Raw genomic sequence first — 10,481 nt, 5'->3', positions numbered from 1 at the left:
GAATATCCAGGGATCCAATCCCAGATAAATCCCCATTCATCACTAAATTCAAACCCAAATCTTAGAATTTACTACTAAAATGTGGGGAGGATCCTCTTCCAGAGAGATGAAATGAGATCTCCAGAAAACAATAGAAATGTCTTTCGTTCCCTAGCCCAGAGCTGGTGTGGCAGAGACAATGCCAAGTGTTTACCAAGTCCATTTTACTTTCCTCTTGGGCCCCTTTGCAGTTAGGTTGGAGCTATGTGAGTTCTGGGCAATGGAAGCTGGGAAGCAGTGATACACAGTACTTGCAGACCTGGCCATCCCTTCTTGACGGCCACGCTATGAGTTTGCACTGGTGGTGTCACAAGATAGAAGGAGCCTTGAGCTCCTTCTGAATGACTGCCAACCACATTAGACTGTGATGTGAGCAAGCAATACATTTTTATTGAATTGAGCCGTAGAGGTCTGGATCTGTTTGTTACAGCAGTTAAGCTGACTAATACAGCTGACCTGAACCTTCTGCTACAGATCTTCTTAACAAAGGCAGGCCAAGTTGGATTTATAAGGGAGTATGAAACCCAAATCTTAGAATTTACTACTAAAATGTGGGGAGGATCCCCTTCCAGGGAGATAAATTGAGATATATTGATAGACTTGTGAAAAATACAGCACTCCTTTGTTATCCAAAGGCATTACTCTCTGGATAGCCTCGATTTCATGACATTTTACCTACCTTCTCATCAACATCAGACTCTTTATATAAAAGTTCATTCAAGAGTTGCCATCCCCTTTGCTTTGCCTCTGCTTCTCAGACCAGGACAGCAAAGCTGGGCACAGTCCTGGAGAAGAGAAAAAAAGAGCTAAAACAGAGTCAGGGAGAAAAGGGACTCTACCTGAAATTGCTGGACCTTTAAACTCCTTTGATAGTTCCATCCCTGGAAAACCATAGCCCCTTCCATTCACTGAAATCAGATCACCGGGATCAGCCCTTTTCCACCTGGGGTGGGAGCAAGCAGCATAGAAAGACAGCAGGGAGGGAGGGTTTGTGCGGACTCTTTGGGGACCAGTGGTGATCACTGAGACCGCCTGCACTGGTGAGGGCTCCTTTCTGTGCACTGAAAACATGAAGAGGTTAAATCAGATTTCACCCCCCTAAGAAGAAAACTAAAGCTCTTTAAGAGTACCATTTATATACCATAGCAAGTATGTTCGTTGTAGATCACTTTTAGCTGTTCATTAGTGCAAATCCCCTGGGGATCTTTTATGTCGATGCTTTGGAAATTAGTCCTTGTTACTTTATGTAATTAAAAACAATAAAGCTAAGTGCCTGTTCTACTCTTTTGTAATTTGAAACAAGGACTCCCAACCTCAGGTCCTATCTTCAGGCCCCTCCATGGCCTCAAAGGTAATGATAGGAATCTATGCAATATTTTCATCATATCAGAAAACCTTAGAGAAACAGGACATTTAACTTAAAGCTGAATGAGCTAACTAAAATGTCAAGTTTCTGTTTTTTGACTGAGATCACATCAGCTTAGTATAATAATTATCTCAGAGGATAATTGATTGATAATTATCTCATGCTATTTGGACACTCAGAATAACAGTCATTTAATGTATTTGATTAATATAAATGGGTTAATGACTCAATAAGACTTTTATAAAGAACAACTTTTAAGAAATAAGCTCCATGTAGGAGGCTATTCTTAGAAATTTAGGAATCTAGCCAAAAAATGGAAACAACCCAAGTGTCTATCAACTAATAAGTAGATAAATAAAATGTGGTATAACCATACAATGACATATTATTTAGCCATAAAAAGAATGAAATACTTATACATATTACAATACGATGAGCCTCAAAAACCATCATACTTATTGAAAGAAGCCAGTCATAAAAGAGCATCCGATATAATAAAAGCGTAATATGCAAATTGACCATCACTCCAAGACCCAAGATGGCTTCCCCCATGTGGTCAAAGATGGCTGCCCCCATGTGGACACAAGATGGCCACCACAAGATGGCCTGCAGGGGAGGGCAGTTGTGGGCAATCAGGCAAGCAGGGAGGGCAGTTAGGAGTGACCGGACCAGCAGAGGAGGACAGTTGGGGGGGACCCAGGCCTGTAGGGGAGGGCAGTTGGGGGGGACCAGGCCTTCAGGAGAGGGCAGTTGTGGGCAATCAGGCCAGTAGGGAGGGCAGTTAGGGGTGACTGGGCCAGCAGAGGAGGGCAGTTGGGGGAAACCAGGTCAGCAGGGGAGGGCAGTTGGGAAGGACCAGGCCTGCAGGGGAGGGCAGTTGGGGGCAACCAGGCCTGCAGGGGAGGGCAGTTAGGGGCAATCAGGCTGGCTGGGGAGCAGTTAGGTGTTGATCAAGCTGCAGAGTAGTGGTTAGGGGTGATCAGACTGTCAGGCAGAAGCGGTTAGGGGCAATCAGGCAGAGGCAGGCAAGCTGTTGGGAGCCAGCAGTCCTGGATTATGAGAGGGATGTCCAACTGTCCACTTAGGCTTGATCCCTGTGGGATCGGGCCTAAACGGGCGGTTAAACATCCCTCAAGGGGTCCCAGATTAGAGAAGGTGCAGGATGGGCTGAGGGACACCCCTCCCCCATGCATGAATTTCGTGCACCGGGCCTCTAGTCTACACTAATAAAAGAGAAAGATGCGAATTGACCCTACCTTTGCAATGCCCACCAGCCAATCAGGAGTGAGTATGCAAATTAACCCAACAAAGATGGTGGGTTAATTTGCATATGCAGGCGCCGAGCGGCCGGGGGTGGGATGCTTGCGTCATTGCCATGGCAATGACACAGGCTTTCTGCTCCGCCCCAGCAGCTCCGGGCCTCTGGGCAGCATGGGAAGGCAGAAAGGCGACTCCGGGCCGGAGCGAAGGTGGTGCCAGCAGCCAGGGGAAGGAAGGCCCATTCTTGCACAAATCTTCATGCATCAGGCCTCTAGTATAAGATTTCATATATGTGAAATGTCCATTAGACAAAAATCTATAGAGACAGAAGTTGATTAGTGGTTACAGAGTGCTGAGATGGAGAATGAAAAGTGATTGTTAACTGATATGAGATTTTGTTTTGGAGTGATGAAAATTAGGTTATGGTGATTGCTGTACAACTCTATATATACTAAAAACCATTGAATTGTACATTTAAGCAGGTGAATTTTATGGTATGTAAATTGTGTTTCTGTAAGCTGTTAATGTTTTTCAGAATCATAAATTGAACACCCTAATTTTCCATTTGACGTGGCCCCAGATTTTCCTGAATTAATGGAATCTTTCAGCCTGGGAGTAAAGTTGGGTTCTGGAGAAACAACAACAAAAGCAAACAATAACTATGTCATTTCTCAGAGGAAACTGCTAGAACTTCAGCCCTCTCTCCCCACTTGCATTGAGTCCTCTCCTTATTCCCTGCAGGAAGCTGTGAGATAGATTGTGGCCTGGGAGAAGCTCTGTCCTCATAAAGGACCCAGGCCTCACACATTTACTTACTTATTTATTTATTTATTATTTAAAATTTATATTTATTGTTGAAAGTATTACAGATGTCCCATTGAGTCCTTCCACCTCACTCCCGCCCGCTCCCCAGGTTATGCATATTATATGTGGAATCTCATGAACAAAATAGACCCAGAGACATTGAAGCACGCAACTGAAGTGCCTTTTCAATTCCATGCAGAGAATAAGGCCTGTGGCCCTTCAACCACACCAAGGCCAATCGTCCTTGGCAGTTTCCCCTTTTCCCTTTGCAGCCAATTTTACCTGGCACTACATCTGCACACATCTGCACACATTTCCTTTTCCCCTTTGAGGCATTTAACAAATTTTTACCAACGTCATCAAAAAGCACAAAAGCATTCTCCTAATTATAAATTGTAAGTCAATTGTGAAAATATCAGAAAATATATAAAAGTAAAAGGAAGAAAATACAGCTACCATCTAATAATAACCTTTGTTAACATTTTGGCATATTTCTTTCTAATATGTAATATACATATGTATATACATATTTTTTACCCAGTTGATATCACACTATAAATTCATTTTTGTAGACTATAGAATCATGTAACTAGTCTCCTTATTGGCACAAGCTGCTAAAATGCCTAGAATCAAAAGCACAAAGCTTACAACATTCATGTTCTGGAGAAAACTCACTCCTAGCTTAATTTTATGTTTTGCTATTCAGATTTCTTCTGTCCTACTTTTCATGTTTTTATTTCTATATTTAATCTTGTTTTATTATATGAATTTCTATAAACCACTTTAAAGGCTTTCCAAAGTCATTTTTTCATCATAACCATTTTTAAGTGTACGGCTCAGTATTATTAAGTATATTCACACTAGAGGCCCAGTGCATGAAATTCATGCACAGGGCTGGGGTGGGTCCCTCATTCCAGCCTGTGCCCTCAGGGGATGTTGCAATCCAGGATGCTGCATGCACCAGTGACCATACTTTTCATACAGGTGAAAGGCATCTTGCTGTTGTGTGGGCAGCTACATTTTTTTGCCCTGATTATAAAAAGTAGTACATAACATGATCCTTCTGAGGCAGTAGTAGCATTTTCCCCATCTTATGGGTGGAAAAACTGAAGCAGAGCCCTAGCTGATTTGGCTCAGTGGACAGAGCATCAGCCTGTGGACTGAAGGGTCCCAGGTTCGATTCCAGCCTAGGGCACATGCCTGGGTTGGGGGCTTGATCCCCAGAAGGGGGCATGCAAGAGGCAGCTTATCAATGATTCTGATCATTGATGTTTCTATCTCTCTATCCCTCTCCCTTCCTCTCTAAAATCAATAAAAATATTAAAAAAGAAAAAGAAAAAGAAAAACTGAAGCAGAGAGAAGTTAAGTAATTGGCTTTGTCACACAGTTAAAAGTGCCAGAATCAGGGCTGACCACAAAATGTGCAAGCCAGAGTCCATGCATGTCATTGCTGCATCATTCTATTTTTTCAGTGTTAGAGTAGCCTTGTCAGGTTTTAATTTTTAAATAGAAGAGATTGTTCCCAATATATAGGGTAGGGTTCCTAGGCCTGGCCGCCGCTGATTACCTCCTTCTGGGTGGGGAGTAGGGGGTCGACACTCAACAGTGGAGTTGCCCCGGTTGGGGGCAGCTCCTGCTTTGAGCGTGTGGTCAGTGCGCTTCATAGAGACTGGTCGTTCTGCTGTTCGGTCAATTTCCATATTAGGGTTTTATTATATAGGATTGTAATCTTGCAAAACCGATACTCTACTCCCCTATTAATATCAACTCCTATTTCCCCCTTCCTCTACCTCCATTCTATTTTCTGTTTCTATGAATTAGACTACTTTAGATACCTCATATAATGGTACCATAACAGTACTTATCTTTTTGTGACTGACTTATTTCACTTTGCATAATGTCCTCAAGGTTCATCCATGCTGTAGCATATTGCAGAATTTACTTCATTTTTTAAAGCTGAATATTTCATTGTATGTTTACATCACATTTTGTCTTTTCTTTCATCCATTGATGGGCATTTGGCTATTGTGAATGAAGTTGCTATGAACAGGGATGTGCAAATATCTCTTTGAGACTCAATTTTCAATTATTTTTTTATATAGCAGAAGTGGGATTGCTGGATCATATGGTAGTGCTATTTTTAATTTTTGAGGAACCACTATACTGTTTTCCATCATGGTTGTACCATTATACAACCCTACTAGCAGTGCACAGGGGTTCTAATTTTCCCACCTCCTCACCAACACTTACAGTTTTATGTTTGTTGGATAATAGTCATCCTAATGGGTGTGAAGTGATAGCTCTTTCTGTTAATGTTTTTTTAATATATATATTTATTAATTTCAGAGAGGAAGGGAGAGGGAGAAAGATAGAAACATCAATGATGGCACAGAATCATTGCTCAGCTGCCTCCTGTACCCTCCCTCCTGGGGATCAAGGCTGCAAATCAGAAATGCGCCCTGACAAGGAATCAAACCATGAACTCCTGGTTCATAGGTCAATGCTCAACCACTGAGCCACACCAGCCAGGCTCTCATTGTGGTTTTGATTTTCATTTAACAATTAGTGATGTCGAGCAGCTTTTTATATGCTTGTCAACAATTTGTATACCATTTTTAGAGAAATGATCATTCACATCTTTTGCCTATTTTTGTTTTTATGTTGTTGAGGTGTAGGGGTTCTTTATATATTCTGGATATTAACCCTTTATCAGATATCTGATTTGTAGATAATGTTTACAAAATGGGTTGCCTTTTAATTCCAGTGATGTGTCCTGTGATGCAAAGAAGTTTGTAAGTTTGATGCAGTCCCATTTCTCTATTTTTTTTTATTGCTGGTGCTTTTGGTGTCATAATCAAGAAATCAAAAGCAAATCCAATGTCTTGAAGCTTTTTCTCTGTTTTCTTCTAGGAGTTTTATAGTTTGGGGTCTTATGTTTAGAGGTTTAATTTATTTTGAGTTAATTTTGTATATGGTATATGATATAAGGTTTTAACTTCACTCGTTTGCATGTGGATATTAAGTTTTCCCAATACCATTTGTTAAAGAGACTGTCCTTTTCCCTTTGAATGGTCTAGGCATCCTTGTCAAAGATCATTTATTTGATCATATACAGAAGGGTTTATGTCTGTATTCATGCCAGTACCACACTGTTTTGATAACTGTAACTTTATAATATGTTTTGAAGTCAGAATGTGTGATAACTCTACCTATGTTCTTTTTCAAGATTGTTTTGGTTATGTGGAGTCTCTTGAGATTCCATAGAAATTTTAGGATGAATTTTTTTCTATTTCGCAAAAAAAAAAAAAAAAAAATGCCATTGGGATTTTGATAGGGATAGCATTAATTCTGTAGATCACTTTGAGTAGTATTGACAACTTAATACCTTCCAATCCATGAACACAATATGTCTTCCCATTTATTTGCCCCGTCCTTAATGTCTGTCATCAGAGTTTTGTAGTTTTCGGTGTATATGTCTTTCACCTCTTTGGTTTGGTCTATTCATGAGTAATTTATTATTTTTGATGTTATTGTATTTGAAATTATTTTCTTAATTTCTTTTCAGATTATTTATTGTTAGTGTATACAAACATAACTGATATTTAAATGTTGATTTTATACCTTGAAACTTTCCTGAATTTGTTCACTAGTTCTAACAATTATTTTTGTTTCATCTTTACGTTTTTCATGTATAATATAATTTCATCTGCAAACAAAGAAAAGTTAATTTATTTGGATGCAATAAACAGTTTTTTTAAATAGTAAATTATTTTCTGTTTTATTGAGGCATAATTGACATGAAATATTGTATTCATTACAGGTGTATAACATAATCATTTGATATATGTTTATATTGTGAAATGTATTTACTAAAGTAAGTTTAGTTAACATACATAACTTCATGTACTTAGAATTCTTTTTCTTTAGATGAAAACTTTAAAAATTTACTCTCTTAACAACTCTTAAATATACAATACAGTATTGTTAGCCACAATGTTGTACATTATATCCCCAGAACTTATCAATCCTATAACTGGAAGTTTGTACCTTTTGATCACCTTCACCCATTTTCTCCAACACCACTCCCTGCCCCCCACCACCTCTGGCAACTACCAATTTATTTTCTTTATCTATGAGTTTGGTTTTTTGAGATTTCATATATGAAGTCATATACGGTATTATTTTTCACTGTTTGACTTATTTTACTTAGCATAATGCTCTTAAGGTTCATCCATGTTCTCTCAAATTGCAGGATTTCCTTTCATATGACTGAACAATAGTTTATTGTGTATGTATACATATATATGTCATATTTAAAATTTTTTGTTATTTTTTAATCCTCATCTGAGGACATGCTTAGAGAGAGGAGAGAGAGAGAGAGAGAGTGAGACAGAGAGAGAGAGAGAGAGAGAAGAGAGAAACATCAATGTGAAAGAGAAACATTGATTGGCTGCCTTCTGTAAGTGACCCAACCGGGAAACGAACTAGCAACCTTTTGATGCACAGAACAACTCTCAATCAACTGAGCCACTCCAGCCAGGCACATATTTCTAAATCCATTCTTACATTAATGGATACTTAGATTGTTTTCATGTGTTGGCTATTGTAAATAACGCTGCAATGAATATATAGGTACAGATATTTTTTTCAAGATAGTGATTTTTTTTTCCTTTGGACAGATACCTTGAAGTGGAATTCTCAGATAATATGTTAGTTCTATTTTTAACTTATTGAGGAACTTTATAATGTTTTCCATAGTAGCTGCACCAATTTACATTCCCACCAACAGTGGACAAGAGTTCCCTTTTCTCCACATCCTCACTAACACTTGTCTTTTTAATAATACTAGTAGCCATTCTAACAGGTGTGAGATGCTATCTCCTTGTGGTTTTGATTTGCATTTCCCTGATGACTAACGATGTTGAACACCTTTACAGAAGCCTGTTGTCCATTGTATGCTTTCTTTGGAAAAATATCTGTTCACTTTTTCTACTCAGAATAAATTTCATATACCACTTTTTACCATCAAGAGTATTTCCTACATCATTAAAATATTTGTAAACATGATTTTAAATCATTGTATATGACTCCATCATTTAGATGTGCCATAATTTACAAGACCACTCCTCATTCCTTTGTTGTTGAACATCTAGGTTGTTTTAAATTTGTATTATGATGAACAATATTCCAAAGCATATCTCTGTGTATTTTTTTTGTCACGTTTAAGACTATATATATAATAGATTCCTAGAACTGGCTCCACTAAGCTAAAGAGTATGAATACTAAGGCTTTGACACTTTTTTTTTAAATTTGGAAAAGCGTAACTTTTTAAAAATTATTGATTGAACACACATTTGTGATACATCATATCTATCTTCTGAAAATTTACATTACATCTTACATGTTTAGATGGCTTGAAATATACCTTATATGTAGCTTAAAATACACAAATAGTAAATGAATTTTATTTTTTTATAACATTGAGCTCTTTTGTTAAATTTAAAATTCGTTTCCCAATTCTGCTCCTTCTTTTTGGGATGCTCAACAACCAATACCCAAAGGTGGATTTTGAGAGGCCAGGATGGGGTGGGGAGCCTATTTTGGGATACACTAAGCAATCATGTGTCCTGTTTTAGACAAAGCTTTTAAGGACAGAGGTTGAGACTGAGAGTCATTTTCTGAGGAAGTACAGGAAAGCCTGACGGGCCTGAAGTAGATTGGCCTTGGAGTGTAGACCTGTGGTTTAAATGAGGCTAGTATCACAGCTGGGGGGTGATTGGCGAGGCAGGAGATTTGGGGTGGTCACAATGACTAGGAAGGTACCTGGCAACCAGGGAACAGGGTGAGAAATGCTAGAGACATTGCATGGCTTGAAACTATTTCCTAAAATAATTTTCCAGCCCCTAAAGTCAATATATCTCCCAGGAGCACACACTGGGCTAGTTTTGTGTTGATGCATGTAGACTCCAAGGGCTATCCTGTATTCTGTCCCTTTAACCATTAAGGGCCATAGAAATGTGAACTGAATAGTGAGTGAATAACTTTAAAGTCTTTAAATGTGGACCATTGAATGTTGAAGCGCTTTTAAAAATGTACATACCAATAATAATGGGTTGAGAATAAAAAGAGAAAATTTATATCTATTAAAAACCTCTTATTATACCACCAACTTTGTGTATTAGTTTCCTATGGCTGCTGTAACAAATTATCACAAACTGGGTGGCTTAATTTGCACTCGGATGTCGAGTGTGACTCGACACGGTTAGCATCGGTAGCAACTCGTATGTCGAATTGTATTGAATGTATCAATAATTTGAAATATAAAAAAATCCAAATAAATAAGTTTGTATGAAAAGAAACTCCAGTTTTTTATTCTACTGCCACGCTTTGTAAAATCTGGGGTATTTAAAAAATTAAATCCCGAGTAGAATAAAGGAATCGAGAAAAAAGCAAGCGAGTGCAAAGGGTTAAAACAGAACTTTATTCTCCCCCTGTTGTAGAGGCCAGGCATCTGAGATCAAGATGCCAGCATTCAGAAGGGCCACATTCCCTCCTAAGACTTGACCATTCCCTGCCTCTTCCTGTTTCTGATAGCTAAAGACACTCTTTGACTGTGGCTACTTCCCTCCAAACTCTGCCCTCAATGACTTTCTCCTCTTCTGTCAGTCTAATGTCCCTTTACCTCACTTTTTAAAAAATAGATATTTTTATTAAGAGGAAGGGAGAGGGAGATAAAAACATCAATGATGAGAGAGAATCATTGATCAGCTGCCTCCCACACACCCCACCCTGGGGATCGAGCCCACAACCCAGGCATGTGCCCTGATCTGGAATCCAACAGTGACCTCCTGGTTCATAGGACGACGCTCAACCACTGAGCCATGACAACTGGGCCCTCTGCCTCACTCTTATAAGGACACTTCTCATTAGATTTAGGGCCCACTTGGCCAAACCAGGATGATCTCCTCATCTCAAGATTCTTAATTTAATTATATAATCAAAGGCCTTTTT

Source organism: Eptesicus fuscus, chromosome 10 (genome assembly GCF_027574615.1).
Source record: "Eptesicus fuscus isolate TK198812 chromosome 10, DD_ASM_mEF_20220401, whole genome shotgun sequence".
NCBI lineage: Eukaryota > Metazoa > Chordata > Mammalia > Chiroptera > Vespertilionidae > Eptesicus > Eptesicus fuscus.
The sequence above is the reverse complement of the archived record's forward strand: the minus strand, read 5'-3'. Positions refer to the sequence as shown.